Source organism: Oratosquilla oratoria, chromosome 27 (genome assembly GCF_046742065.1).
Source record: "Oratosquilla oratoria isolate Oo_2021 chromosome 27, ASM4674206v1, whole genome shotgun sequence".
Taxonomy (NCBI): domain Eukaryota; kingdom Metazoa; phylum Arthropoda; class Malacostraca; order Stomatopoda; family Squillidae; genus Oratosquilla; species Oratosquilla oratoria.
In genome coordinates, this window is record NC_134803.1 from 53,777,674 (window position 1) to 53,791,817 (window position 14,144).

Below are 14,144 nucleotides of genomic sequence, written 5' to 3' on the forward strand. Positions count from 1 at the left end.
GTTCCTGTTCCGCGCCATGGAGGCGAAGTCGACGGGACGGTGAGATGTATCAACTCCGTCTTGCGGAGGAGAGTTTCTTTTGTTCCGTTCAGTTCCTTTCCGTTTCGTCTGACCAGTTCGTCTTGCGGAGGCGAGTTTCTTTTGTTCCGTTCCGTTCCGTTTCGTCTGACCAGTTCGTCTTGCGGAGGCGAGTTTCTTTTGTTCCGTTCCGTTCCGTTCCGTTCCGTTCCGTTTCGTCTGACCAGTTCGTCTTGCGGAGGCGAGTTTTAGTTCCGATCCGTTCCGTTCCGTTCCGACTAACCAGTTCGTCTTCCGGAGGCGAGTTTCTTTTGTTCCGTTCCGTTCCGTTCAGTTCCGTTCCGTTCCGTTTCGTCTGACCAGTTCGTGAGAACTTCGCCTTTTCGTCTGTGGCCCTCGAAGGACCTAAGCCTCCTGCTGTCGAGGACTTCGAAGAGAGACGAGAACGAGTTTACCGACAGAGTAGTTAACGAATGGAACAGACTCAGTAACGATGTAGTGAGCGCTGAAACTATTGGTTGTCTTAAGAGATTAAGATAACTTTATGGATGGGGGTGGTAGGTGGTAATGGACATGGAACTGTCTAGTGTAGGCCTTATGGTCTCTTGCAGTCTCCTTCACTCTTATGTTCCAGGACAATCACACATTTTTACATATTTGTGTATGCACGCAAATCAATACACACACACACACATACACACACACACACACACACACACACATACACATACACACACACACACACACACACACACACACATACACACACACACACACACACACACACACACACACACACACACACACACACACACACACAATGTGTAAGCTCACATCACTGTCCATGGATCGGTCTACATCCGAGCTCCGAACTCTCACCGGCGAGGGTAACAGCTGCCGATCACGAGTCCGGCACGTGACCCAAGGTCCCATACAACACGTACACACTCATAGACAGACGCGCGCGCGAAACCATGCAAAAGCAGACGCGAGAAGGCTTATGCATGTCCTTCCCTACCTCTACCTATCTTCTCTTCCTCCTCCTCCTCCTCCTCTTCCTCCACTTTAAACGGCCCATCTTCCTTTCCTTCCCCCTACGCGATTCTAAATCCTTATCTTATTGTACAATCTCCTCCACTTCCACCTCCTCGCCCGTCTCCTACTTCTATTCCCTCTCCTCCTCCTCCTCCTCCTCCTCCTCCTCCTCCTCGTCGTCGTCGTCGTCCTCCTCCTCCCCTCACCTGTCCACACTCAAACCACAAATATCTTGTTTCTTTGCTACCCCACACAGCCCCGGGGTTCAAATGGCACTAACAAACAAACAAACACACACACACACACACACACACACACACACACACACACACACACACACACACACACACACACACAGACACACACACACACACACAACGACTCGACGGCGCAGTGGTGGCGTTCGCGGCCGCCATTACAGAGGTCCAGGTTCGAATCCCGCCCAGGGAGGAAATCATTTCAGTATCGCTGCGCTGCGAGCCGTTACTCCAACTCTCGTGGGCGGAGAGTTGGGTGTGTGTGCGCATATAAGGTCACAGCATCACCCATAGATCGATCATATACGAGTTCTGAGCTCTTTTCCGGGAGGGTAGTAGCTGTCGATCACAAGTCCAACACGTCATCCAAGACCATGGTGAATTACATACACATAAACACACATACACAAACACATACACACACACACACACATATATATATATATATATATATGGATACACTACTCGAATACACGTCAACAGGTTAATGGATGCAGGCAGACATAAAAGCACCAAATATATTTTCATATACAGAGCAAAGTAAATACAGGCTCATCCACTTCCAGCCACACGATACACACATTTACTCGAATATGGTCGAAGGCACATCACAAACACGCATTCCAAAAGGAACAATAAACGATCAAGATAGCATGATCACACACACACACACACACATACACACACACACACACACACACACACACACACACACACACACACACACACACACACACACAACCTCGTGGCGCCGTGGTTAGAGATCTCGCCTGCCACTACGGCGGTCCGGGTTCGAATTCTACCCAGGGCTGAAAATAATTTCAGTATTGCTGCGCTGCGAGCCGTTACTCCAACTCTCGTGGGCGGGAGTTGGGTGTGTGTGTGCGTGTAAAGTCACAGTATTAGCCATAGATCGGTCATACGAGCTCTGAGCTCTCATCCGAGAGGTTAATAACTGTCGATCACGAGTCCAACACGTGATCCAGACCATGGTGAATCACACACACACACACACACACACACAATTCGACCCGATTCAAGTTAACACGTGGGTAGTTAATGCTCACCAAGAGCATTTAAGAGTTAAAGAAAACTAGTTAGAGCATATATACACACACAACCAAAGATGCATATACATGCACCACACAGACAAGCACACGTACGTGTACGCGCACACGCACACACACACAAAACGATACAAAAATAAGAACATCGCAAACAGGAGCACATGTAATGAAAAAATAAAAATAAATCGACAAAAAATACATAGATTAACAAGACCACTCAACCAATCACTTCGCTTCTCTCATGCAAGAGCCCCGCGGCCCCCCAGGAAACCGGCAACGGTCAACAGTTCACACGACAAGTCTGATGAAAATATTTTATGGAAACGTCTGGAGGGGGGGGGGGGAATAGGTCAGTATGGAATGTTCGGTATCTTCTTTGAGGTGCTGGAATCGAGGGCATTTCGCGTCTGTTGCAAGGACGATTCTGCGTTGGTGGTTACTGGTGCTTCAAAGCTGGCTGGTGACCTGAACGTGGGTATGCCAGCGTAATTCTTGTTCGTCATGGAAGTTATTTCTCTGCTTGGAATGCATTCTGGGCGAGTCTGGTAGTCTGTCAAGATGTGTTTTTGTCACGTGTGTAGTATCATTGTTGTTGGTGTTGCTGTTATTATCATCATCATCATTATCATCATCATCATCATCATAATTTTGTTTTATATTATCATAATTTTGTTTTATATTATCATAATTTTGTTTTATATTATATCATATTATTATCATTATTATCATTATCATCATGATTATTATCTTAGATGTGTTCCGAGGGTAAATTATATGAGTATTATTCCCACGTTGCATCTGATGCTATGTTTGTGTGATGTGACACGATGAGAGGGTACACGTGTCTGAGGACTCTTGCATAGCAATCTGTACCAATCCTTCGGTGCTGACCTCTGGAGAAGGATCCCGATTTACGAGTATAAATATCCGACGCGAGTTCTGGACATCAGGGAGGATTCGAGTCCTGACCAACTCCTTCGTTTCCAAGACACTCACTCGGAAGCAAAGACGAAGGTGAGGAGCCTACGCCAGGAGGCGCTGAGTAGCTGGGGCTGAAGCCGTCAGCTTTGTACCTCTTGACTGCTTTGGGGACTGTTGGGAATCGGAGAGGAGTGTGGGATTCGAACCCATGACTAAGCGAATGCGAGACCAGCAAGAACGCTTCCGATGACGCCTCCAGCGCAAAGGGATAAAAAAAAAATAAGAAATAAAAAAAATAGACGAAGAAGAAGAAGAAGAAGAAGAAGAAGCAGAAGAAGAAGAAGCAGAAGATCGCGAGGAAGAAGAACGCGAAGAAGAAGCAGAAGCAGAAGAGGAAGAAGAAGAATAAGAAGAAGCAGAAGAAGAAGAAGAAGCAGAAGCACAAGAAAAAGAAGAAGCCGAAGAAGAAGAAGAAGAAGAAGAAAGAAGAAGAAGAACGCCTCCAGCGCAAAGGGATGGAAAAGAAGAAGAAGAACGCAAAGAAGAAGAAGCAGAAGAAGAAGCAGAAGTAGTAGAAGAAGCAGAAGAAGAACGCAAAGAAGAAGAACGCGAAAAAGAAGAACGCAAAGAAGAAGAACGCGAAGAAGAACGCGAAGAAGAACAACGCGAAGAAGAAGAACGCGAAGAAGAAGAAGAACGCGAAGAAGAAGCAGAAGAAGAAGAAGAAGAACGCGAACAAGAAGAACGCGAAGAAGAAGCAGAAGAAGAAGAAGAAGAAGAAGAAGAAGCAGAAGAAGAGGAAGAGGAAGAAGAAATCTTATTTTCTGTCGCGTGATTCTCTCATTCATTGCTACAGCAACCGTTAGGCATGGATGGACTCGAAAAGTGTCCTCTGGTTACCGCAAAGAGTCTTCTTCGGCTGCAGGAGGAGTCTGCAAGATTCTTTTGATCTCGTGCTTATTTCTTCAATCGTCCAAATTCGAATCTTCTCCCACAGTCTTCGCAGTGCCAGAGCGATCTCCTACCCATCCCAATCAAAGGGAACCTCTTCGCTAAGATCCGGGATAAAAAATACTTAGATCTGTACCATCATGCTCCCTTAAAAAAAAAAAAAATAAAAAAATAAAAAAATAAAAAAAAAAAACTGCCGAGCGGTTTAGAGCGTCGCTACTTGCGGCGGAAGTCGAGGTGCCCGCGGTTCGAACCCCGCCGCCAGCGAGTTGGACCTAGGGATAGGGTTCATTAAAATCAGCGCTACAAAGCCCTGTGATGGGCACCGTCCTTGTCTCCTGATAGCGGGGGAGTTCGCGACGTTAAACCGAATCGAAATTCCATTTCCCGTCAAATCGAATCAGATGACTGGAATCGTTTGGCGTTGTGCGACGCTGACCTCCATGGGTGCAGTCTGCCCTTCAGGCGTGAAGAGCCCCTCAGTTGAACAAAATCCTCCGAACAGAACAAATCGTGCGCATTCGCCGAGTAGTGGGTTCGAGTCCCACACTCTTCTACCATTCCCAGCAGTGACACTTGACTGTCCCAACAGTCCAAGAAGCTCATGACAGAAGGAAAGGGCGACGGCTTCGGCCGCAGCTACTCAGCGCCTCCTGGTGTCGGCTCCTGACCATCTCGAGAGCCTGAGTTGTGGTTCTTGCGGACCCAACAGGGTTTGGTCGAAACCTTCCTTCAGGGTCTCGGAGGGTCTTGGAGGGTCTTGGAAGGTCTCGGAGAGTCTCAAAGGGTCTCGGAGGGTCTCGGAGAGTCTCGGAGGGTCTTGGAGGGTCTCGGAGGGTCTTGGAGGGTCTTGGGGGGTCCCGGAGGGTCTTGGAGAGTCTCGGAGGGTCTTGGAGGGTCTCCGAGGGTCTTGGAGGGTCTCGGAGAGTCTCGGAGGGTCTTGGAGAGTCTCAAAGGGTCTCGGAGAGTCTCGGGGGGTCTTGGAGGGTCTCGGAGAGTCTCAAAGGGTCTCGGAGAGTTTCAAAGGGTCTCGAATGGTCTCGGAGGGTCTCGGGGGGTCTTGGAGGGTCTCGGAGGGTCTTGGAGGGTCTTGGAGGGTCTCGGAGGGTCTTGGAGGGTCTTGGAGGGTCTCGGAGGGTCTTGGAGGGTCTCGGAGGGTCTTGGAGAGTCTTGGAGAGTCTCGGAGTGTCTCGGAGTGTCTCGGAGGGTCTTGGAGAGTCTCGGAGGGTCTCGGAGAGTCTCGGAGGGTCTCGAAAGGTCTCGGAGAGTCTCGGAGGGTCTCGGAGAGTCTCAAAGGGTCTTGGAGAGTCTCGGAGGGTCTTGGAGAGTCTCGGAGGGTCTTGGAGGGTCTTGGAGAGTCTCGGAGGGTCTCGGAGGGTCTCAGAGGGTCTCGGAGTGCCGTCGAAGACCCCCCCCCACCTTCCCCTACCACGCGATGTAAATTTACTCTAATTCTTATTGTCATCAACTCCCTCCCAGACTTCATCTTGTGTGACCTTCTTTTCTTTTCTTTTTTTCCGTTTGATTTTCTCGTCATTTGTTATTTCTTTATGCCTTCCGAATACATTATTGAATTTCGGTGCAATTTATTTTCCTCCCCGCTTTTGGGTCAATCAAAATTAATTTGTTTTGTTGTGTGGGGGGCTCGGTGCGTGTCCCGGGGACCTGGCTGTCTTTGGAAGCCTCTCTTTGGAAGCCTCTCTTCGGAAGCCTCTCTTTGGAAGCCTCTCTTTGGAAGCCTCTCTTTGGAAGCCTCTCTTTGGAAGCCCCTCTTCGGAAGCCCCTCTTCGGAAGCCTCTCTTTGGAAGCTGCTCTTCGGAAGCCTCTCTTTGGAAGCCTCTCTTTGGAAGCCTCTCTTTGGAAGCCTCTCTCTTCGGAAGCCTCACATTGATAAAGCTTTCATTGATCATAATCTATTAATTATCTGTTAATCTGTGGGACCAAGTTAAATACTTTAACTAGTCTCAAGCTCAAAGATATACGGCGGTATTCTTAAAAAAAACTTTCCTTGTATAAATTCTTGGAAGGGAAAGATTTATATAAGGAAAGATTTTTTTAAGAATACCACCGTAAGAATCTTGCGGTGGTATTCTTTAAAGAAAAAATCTTTCCTTACATAAATCTTTCCCTTCCAAGGATTTATACAAGGAAAGATTTTTTTAAGAATACCACCGACAGTTTCCCATGAACTCCGTCAAACTCGAGATCCTAACAGGTGAGGAGCTTACTAAGCCAGGAGGCGCTGAGTAGCTGCAGCCGAAACCGTCACCTTTGCCCTATGTGCTATATGCGCTTTAGGGACTGTTGGGGCAGGTAATAACAGTCACTGCTGGGAATCGGAGAGGAGTGCGGGATTCGAACCTAAAACTAAGCGTATGCGAGACCAGTACGCTTCTGTTGACGCCACCAGTGCAGAGGGAGACGAGCAAACCCTGTGTGATTCACCACGGTCTTGGATCACGTGTTGGACTCGTGATCGACAGTTATTTCCCTCCCAGAAGAGAGTTCATATGTGACCGATCTATGGGTAATGCTATGACCTTACACGCCCACACATACCCAACTCCCCGCCCACGAGAGTTGGAGTAACAACTCGCAGCGCAGCGATACTGAAACTATTTCAGCCCTGGGCTGGATTTGAACCCAGATATCCGTAGTAGCGGCCGTACTCTAGCCACTACGTCATCGAGTGAGTGAGTGAGTGAGTGTGTGTGTATGTGTGCATGTGTGTATGCGTGTGTGTGTATGCGTGTGTGTGTATGCGTGTGTGTGTGTGTGTGTGTGTGTGTGTGTGTATGCGTTTGTGTGTATGCGTTTGTGTATGTGCGTATGCGTGTGTGTATGCGTGTGTGTGTGTGTGTGTGCGTGTTTGTTTGTGTGTATGCGTGTGTGTGTATGTGTGTGTGTGTATACGTGTGTGTGTATGCATGCGTGTGTGTATGTGTGTGTGTGTGTGTGTGTGTGTGTGTGTGTGTGTGTGTGTGTGTGTGTGTGTGTGTGTGTGTATAGAATGAATCTTCAACCCATAAACACTGTACCTCGTTATATCCAACCACCCGCCGACACTGACATGGGCCAAGACGACAAGCGAAATCCAAACGAAGCACTTTCATCAGACATCGCCTCATCTTTTCAGCCCTTGGAACAACTATGACTGAGAAGACTAATGCAGTTTCTCTGTTGAATGTCCCAAACAATTCACCAAGTAGTATAGTAACTGAAGATTCCGCCTCGCATCAAACTTAGCGAACTCCGTGCGGGTCGTTGTCGTCGTCGTCGTCGTTGTTGTCACAGTCGACGACATGACGTCACACATTCGAGAACAAAGTCCCCAGAAGTCTATCACGTTGTACACACGTAACGTGATGACGTACAAGACCTACCGTGACGTGACGCAGAAACAACGCCCATGGGCATGTCACGTGGTCACGTGAACACGTCACGTGGTCGTACGCGAGGACAGTATCAAGTGACACTGGACGTACGTCACGTGGTCCCATATGACACGTCACGTGGGGTACATGACCCGACGTGACACGAAGTCACGTGGTGGCATCACGTGGAGAGAAACGACGTGACGAAAGCACGTGGGAACACACGTAACACCATCCCCCTGTGAGATCTCCGACCAGATTTCGGTCGTACGTGACACAGGGGCGTGACGTGCCGATACGTGACACGGACACGCCATTAAACGTGCTAAATGACGTGGCTTCGGGTGACGTGTGACGTAGTGGCACGCGAGAATTGTACGATGCCAGCAATCAGCCGGCGCCGTTGAGTCTTGCCGTGATTATGGGGCGTGGCCTCCTCCTCCTCCTCCTCCTCCTCCTCCTCCTCCTCCTCCCCGATACTCCTCATCACTTCCTCGGTCAACCGCTTCACTACAGAAAAACATAAAAACAAAAGGAGACCGCGAAGGACCATAAGGCCTACACTAGGCAGTTCCATGTCCATTACTACCTGTCATCCTCATCCGTAAAGTTGTTTAACCTTTATTTAAAACAACCGATAGTTTCAGCACTCACTACATGGTTACCAAGTCTATTCCACTCGTTTACAACTCTAATGGTAATAAACCAGTTTTGCCTATTCCCTTCTTGAAACTAAAGTTGTCCAGTTTAAATCCATTACTGCGAGTCCTGCCCTGTTAAAGCCTTTGATCCACTTGAACACCTCTATTAGATCACCCCCGCACTCTGCGTCTTTCCAGAGGGTGTAAGTTAAGGTGCCTAATCCTTTCCTCGTAAGATAAATTTCAGAGCCCATGTATATTTTTGGTCATTCTCCTCTGGGACTACTGTGCCGTACTTTATACATTCTATTAAGGCTGGCGCCAGGCAGGTTTCCAAGACCACTCCCATTCCTAATCCCCGTTTTCTTTTGGCAGGGGTCAACCGCTCGACGTCAGAAAACATAATACATACTGTGAGTCCCAATACTGATGGGACTAATAAAACATTTACAATTGAAATAAAATTGGAACCATTTTCGATAACACACCATATACAACAACGTTCCATGGAATTTGTACGTTTGACCTTCACCGTCATAACAAATTAGATACGACGAGATACAGAGACGGGACACCGCGAGCGTAGCTCCCACTTTTGTTCATGCGGCCATACTGTTACACATGAACGAAAGAAAATGAAGTTTACACGAATAAATTACGTACAATGGCATTTGGAAATTAATTTTTTGTGTTCATTTAAAGGAGTATTATAAGCTCGTCATTCCTTTAGAACAAAAGTTCTCAACCTTTTTCCCGTTTTCTACGTAGCCCGAGAGTCCCCAGACCATCGACCCGTACCTCAATTAAACTGACAGAATACAGAACGGTAATATATATTAAGACTAATCGGATATACAATGGCACCGCAATGGACATCAAATGGTTCAAATTATAATGACTTTATTCATCAGTTAAGCATCAACATTAAAAAAGAATGATGTTCTCTCTGCAATTTAACTGTTTTAAGTAATCTTTCGCTAGTCATCTAAGTAACCCTGGAAAGCGTCCCGCGAACCCAAGGTTGAGAGACCATGCATTAGAACAGTGTTTCCCACCCACGAGAGTTGGAGTAACGACTCGCAGCGCAGTGGGGTAAATTACCAAAGTGGGGTAATGGACCCATATTTTGGGGGTAATGGATGTTCTGTGTGAGAAGAGGTAGCCTGACCAAGTCAAATCAGTTTTAACTCTCTCCAATTACATATACATCAATACACTCGTTTATGTTGGATCCTTAAATATATACACCCAATAGCGGGCTATAGCCCATGCAGTTCATCAGGTGACAGCGAAAAAAAACATCCGATATTACCGGGTATATGTTCAATGGGGTTATTGATAACTGCGAAATTGAATTTTGGGGTAATCATTTCGAAAAGGTTGGGAAACACTGTATTAGAATCTTCCTTGATGCTGAAGGGCGTGCCATTGGAAACTGAAGCGTTTCGGGGCGGTTTCCGTCAAACTGGAGGCATTCTTCACACTTGAGGGTAATACCACCGGACTTAACTCGGCCAAAGAGCGATCCCCGAAACGTTAACATGAACCAATTGCGACTTCGCCTGCAGTATTCTATACTTCCCTAAGTCTACAATTCAACAATGTGACTAATAGGGTGATACCACCGGACTTAACTCGGCCAAGGAGTGATCCCCGAAACGTTGTTAACATGAACCAATTGCGACTTCGCCTACGGTATTCTAGACTTCCCTAAGTCTACAATTCAACAATGTGACTAATATTCGTATTCTAGGTTTAAACTTCTTTTAGTTCGTCATTTAGTTTCTCAACCTATGACGCAAAGGTGATTTGACATTTGGAGATTCGAAAAATGAAAAATTGTGAACGAAGTCGTTTCTACTCAAACGAACGAACTTCAGTCGTGATAGTGTGACTGGGGCTTTACGATCTTCTAAGTGTTTTCAGACGTTGTAAAGCTTCGCAACCCTTGAGTATTTCATGGTTGTCTTCACAAGTTAATATTTGGGGTTCCTGATCTTATCAAGCTTAACCTAATCTAACCTAACCCAATCTAACCTAATCTAACCCAATCTAACCTAATCTAACCCAATCTAACCCAATCTAACCTAATCTAACCCAATCTAACCTAATCTAACCCAATCTAACCCAATCTAACCTAATCTAACCCAATCTAACCCAATCTAACCTAATCTAACCCAATCTAATCTAACCTAACTTAACTTAACCTAATTTTTACATGGGTACTCTGGGGTTACTTAACTTTACAACGTCCGTGTTTTCTGCCTCGAAAGGTGTTGTGGGCTGTCAATAAGCGAGACTCTAACGGGGTCACTATTCAAGTGGTAACTCAGACGTCTGGAAAGTTTAGTCGAGCTTATTTCGGTTTACGTCTTACGAGACCCACTGGACTCGTGTTGGAAAATAAATTCATAAACGAGCTGACTGCGCTGGAGAGGAGAGGAGAGGCGTGGTGGGGAGGGGTAGTCCTGTTATCTATGAACTCAGAAGTCTTCCTTGAATGGTAATATATGGCCGAATGGAATCGCTGGGCCGTGTCACCAGGCCTCGTATTCATCTTAATGATATCTTCTATAACATTTATCTCTTTAATACGAAGAAGATAAGTGATCTCTTCCGGTCCCATCTCGCTATCTTGAAAGCGTCAAGTCGACATAGCATCGTGGGATTCCGTTTCATATGTAATCACGCCTAATGTCCTATCAGTTCAACAACGTGTGTGTATGTATATATATATATATATATATATATATATATATATATATATATATATATATATACACGTTACACACCACTCTACTTGATTTAGTTATCATAATGCGTGGTATTACGTGATATATAATCACGTGGTATCACGTAATTATATAATCACGTGTTATCTCTTTGTATCAAACCAGGAGACTATACTATGAGACTCTGCACAGGCCGTTTATAAACACAGTTTTGTATATTCATTTTGTTATGACGGTGAAGGTTGAACGTACAAATTCCATGCAAAGAGAAAAGAAACTAAACTCTTACGCCTCATTTTCCATTACCTGTAAAAAACCATCTCATTCCTTGCTCAAAACTACACAAAGGACCAAACTCCTTATTCATCATAGCTATAGAGTGTAGATCATGGGTGGGCAACCTTTATAAGTGTGCGTGCCAAAACCACCCAAATCTTTGATGCATTTTTTTTCGTGTCAACGGAGTAAAATTATTAGAGCCATATACGAGTATGGGTCCCTCTCCTTCCCTTAATATCGTGGGGCCCCGCTTCGTCGCCCAGCGCAGCACACGGCTACCAGTGGTCACACAAAAGTTGGAGATTTATTGTTTATCTTTTGTAAAGAGAGCCCTGTGTTTCGCGTGAAAGGTCGTTTGTGTGCCAAATTTGGCACGCGTGCCAAGGGATCCCCACCCTTAGTATAGACGCTATTGACAAGATGGCCCCGTTTACTCGTGGAGAAATGTCATCGTCACTAAGGATTTTATTCTGGCTACCGTCTGAGGGAAGATAACAGACATGTGGTCTCGTCCCCCATGAATCGTGTCACTTGACGTGTCACATGACGTGTCACATGACGTGTCACATGACGTGGCATATGGCACGTCTGCTGACAAGACGAACTCATTCCGCTGACAAAATCCCTTTTCTCTCGACGGGTTAAACGTCTACACAACGCTTGCGAAACTATTACGTTTTTCATGTTTACCCATAGCGTCACCATTTCAGGATAGATCTTTATCTAAATTGACACAAAAGTCTATATCAGTCCCAGAGTTCCGTACATGCATTATTTGTTTTGTTATCATTTGTCTGTTTATCATTATTTGTTTGATTCTCATTTACTATTAATTATATGTCGATTTATTACTATTTACTATTTACCTGTTTATTATTTAACTATACCTATGCATTTATTTTATTATTATTTACTTTATTATAGTTTTTATTTATTCATTTATTTATTTATCATAATTTATTTCGCATACGACCTTGATATGGACCAAAAGGTCTCCTGTCGGCATGCTCCGCCTTTGTAAATCCTTTGTTTAAAAAAAAAAAAAAAAAAAAAAAAAAAAAAAAAAAAAAAAACCCCCGGATCCGTACTCCCTCCGAAGTAGTACACCCGTTCGACTCCCGGGACCTCGCCCAGTCCATCAATATGTCGCAGCACTTGTAGCAACACGAACTGTGACGTACTAATGATCGCGAGAGGGTGGCGCGCGCTAGGACCTACTGTACAGGTTCTTCCTGTTGTTTTAGCTGGCGGTGGTATGTGGCTGGCGCGCGCGCACACACACACACACACATATACTGTATATATATATATGTGTGTGTGTGTGTGTGTGTGTGTGTGTGTGTGTGTGTGTGTGTGTGTGTGTGTGTGTGTGTGTGTGTGTGTGTGTGTGTGTGTGCGTGTGATTCACCATAGTCTTGGACCACGTGTTGGACCCGTGATCGACAGCCATCTCCCACCCTCCCGGAAGAGAGCTCGGAACTCATATAGGACCGATCTATGGGTAATACTGTGACCTTACACGCACACACACATGCCCAACTCCCCGACCACGAGAGTTGGAGTAACGACTCGCAGCGCCGCGATACTGTAATTATTTGAGCCCTGGGAGGGATTCGAACCCAGGGCTGAAATAATTTCAATGTGTGCGTGCGTGCGTGTGTGTGTGTGTGTGTGTGTGTGTGTGTGTGTGTGTGTGTGTGTGTGTGTGTGTGTGTGTGTCATTCAATGTAAGTAACTGACATCCTCGAAATACAAGGCACCTTTACCTTTTCACTCTGCAGTAGCTTTCCTACAATGAAGATGGTCCCTGCCAACAGTTTTGCCGAAGCAAATGCCATTTGAAAGCGGAACCTTTATCGGATACGCTTTCAGCTCGCTGGAACCCTTTTCAAATGCAAATCGAAAAAGATCCAACGAAAAAAACGTTTTACATCCAATAAAGACCCTCAAATTGTGTTTTCTACAAAGTGCATGTAATACAAGTGCAAAGCCCCTTTTAGCTCTCCAACTCCACAACGGCAGACGTTTGAGGGGCGGTAGGTCAGCGTCGCATATTACGCTAACACCTGATTAATATGGTCGAGCTGATTACTTTCAGACTTTATTCAAAGACTTCAACAAGGAAGACGCAAACAAGGTCATCATATTATGACAACAGGGCAGGACTCTCAGTAATGGATTTAAACTGGACAAATTTAGATTTAAGAAGGAGATAGGAGACAATTGCTTTACTAATAGGGTCGTTAACGAATGGAACAGACTTGGTAACCATGTAGTGAGCGCTGAAACTATCGGTTGTTTTAAGAAATGGTCAGACAATTTTATGGATGGGGATGACAGGCGGTCATGGACATGGAACTGCCTAGTGTAAACCTTGTGGTCTATTGCAGTCTCCTTCATTCTTATGTTCTTAACAATCACAGCCATTCCAACGTCACAAAACTTCCTACTGAGCACTTCTCACCATACTAGCCGTATCAAGCCACCGTGGTGAGTTAGCACAGAGGCTGTATCATCCCTCAAGGGGACGGGCCGGTCCTGCAGTGGATCATTAAGTCTGAACTACTACTATAACGTTGAGAATGCCTGCTACAGATCATGTAGCCATTTGGAGGTTTATTTACTGATGACCATCCCGTCTGTTCCTCCCCCCACTGAGCAATGTACAGTGTGTACTACGGCAGATGCACAGGGTGAGTCGTGACGTCGGGCCAAATCCGCCCAGGAATAGAGTCTCGATCGATCGAGTCAGTATTTCAACGCCTTCGCCATTGCTGCTACTCGCCTCGTAAACATTGATCAAATCCATCTTGACGACCCCTTCCACCGCCACGCATGGAAACATTATGCTTTTATTCTGGTGCCGCCG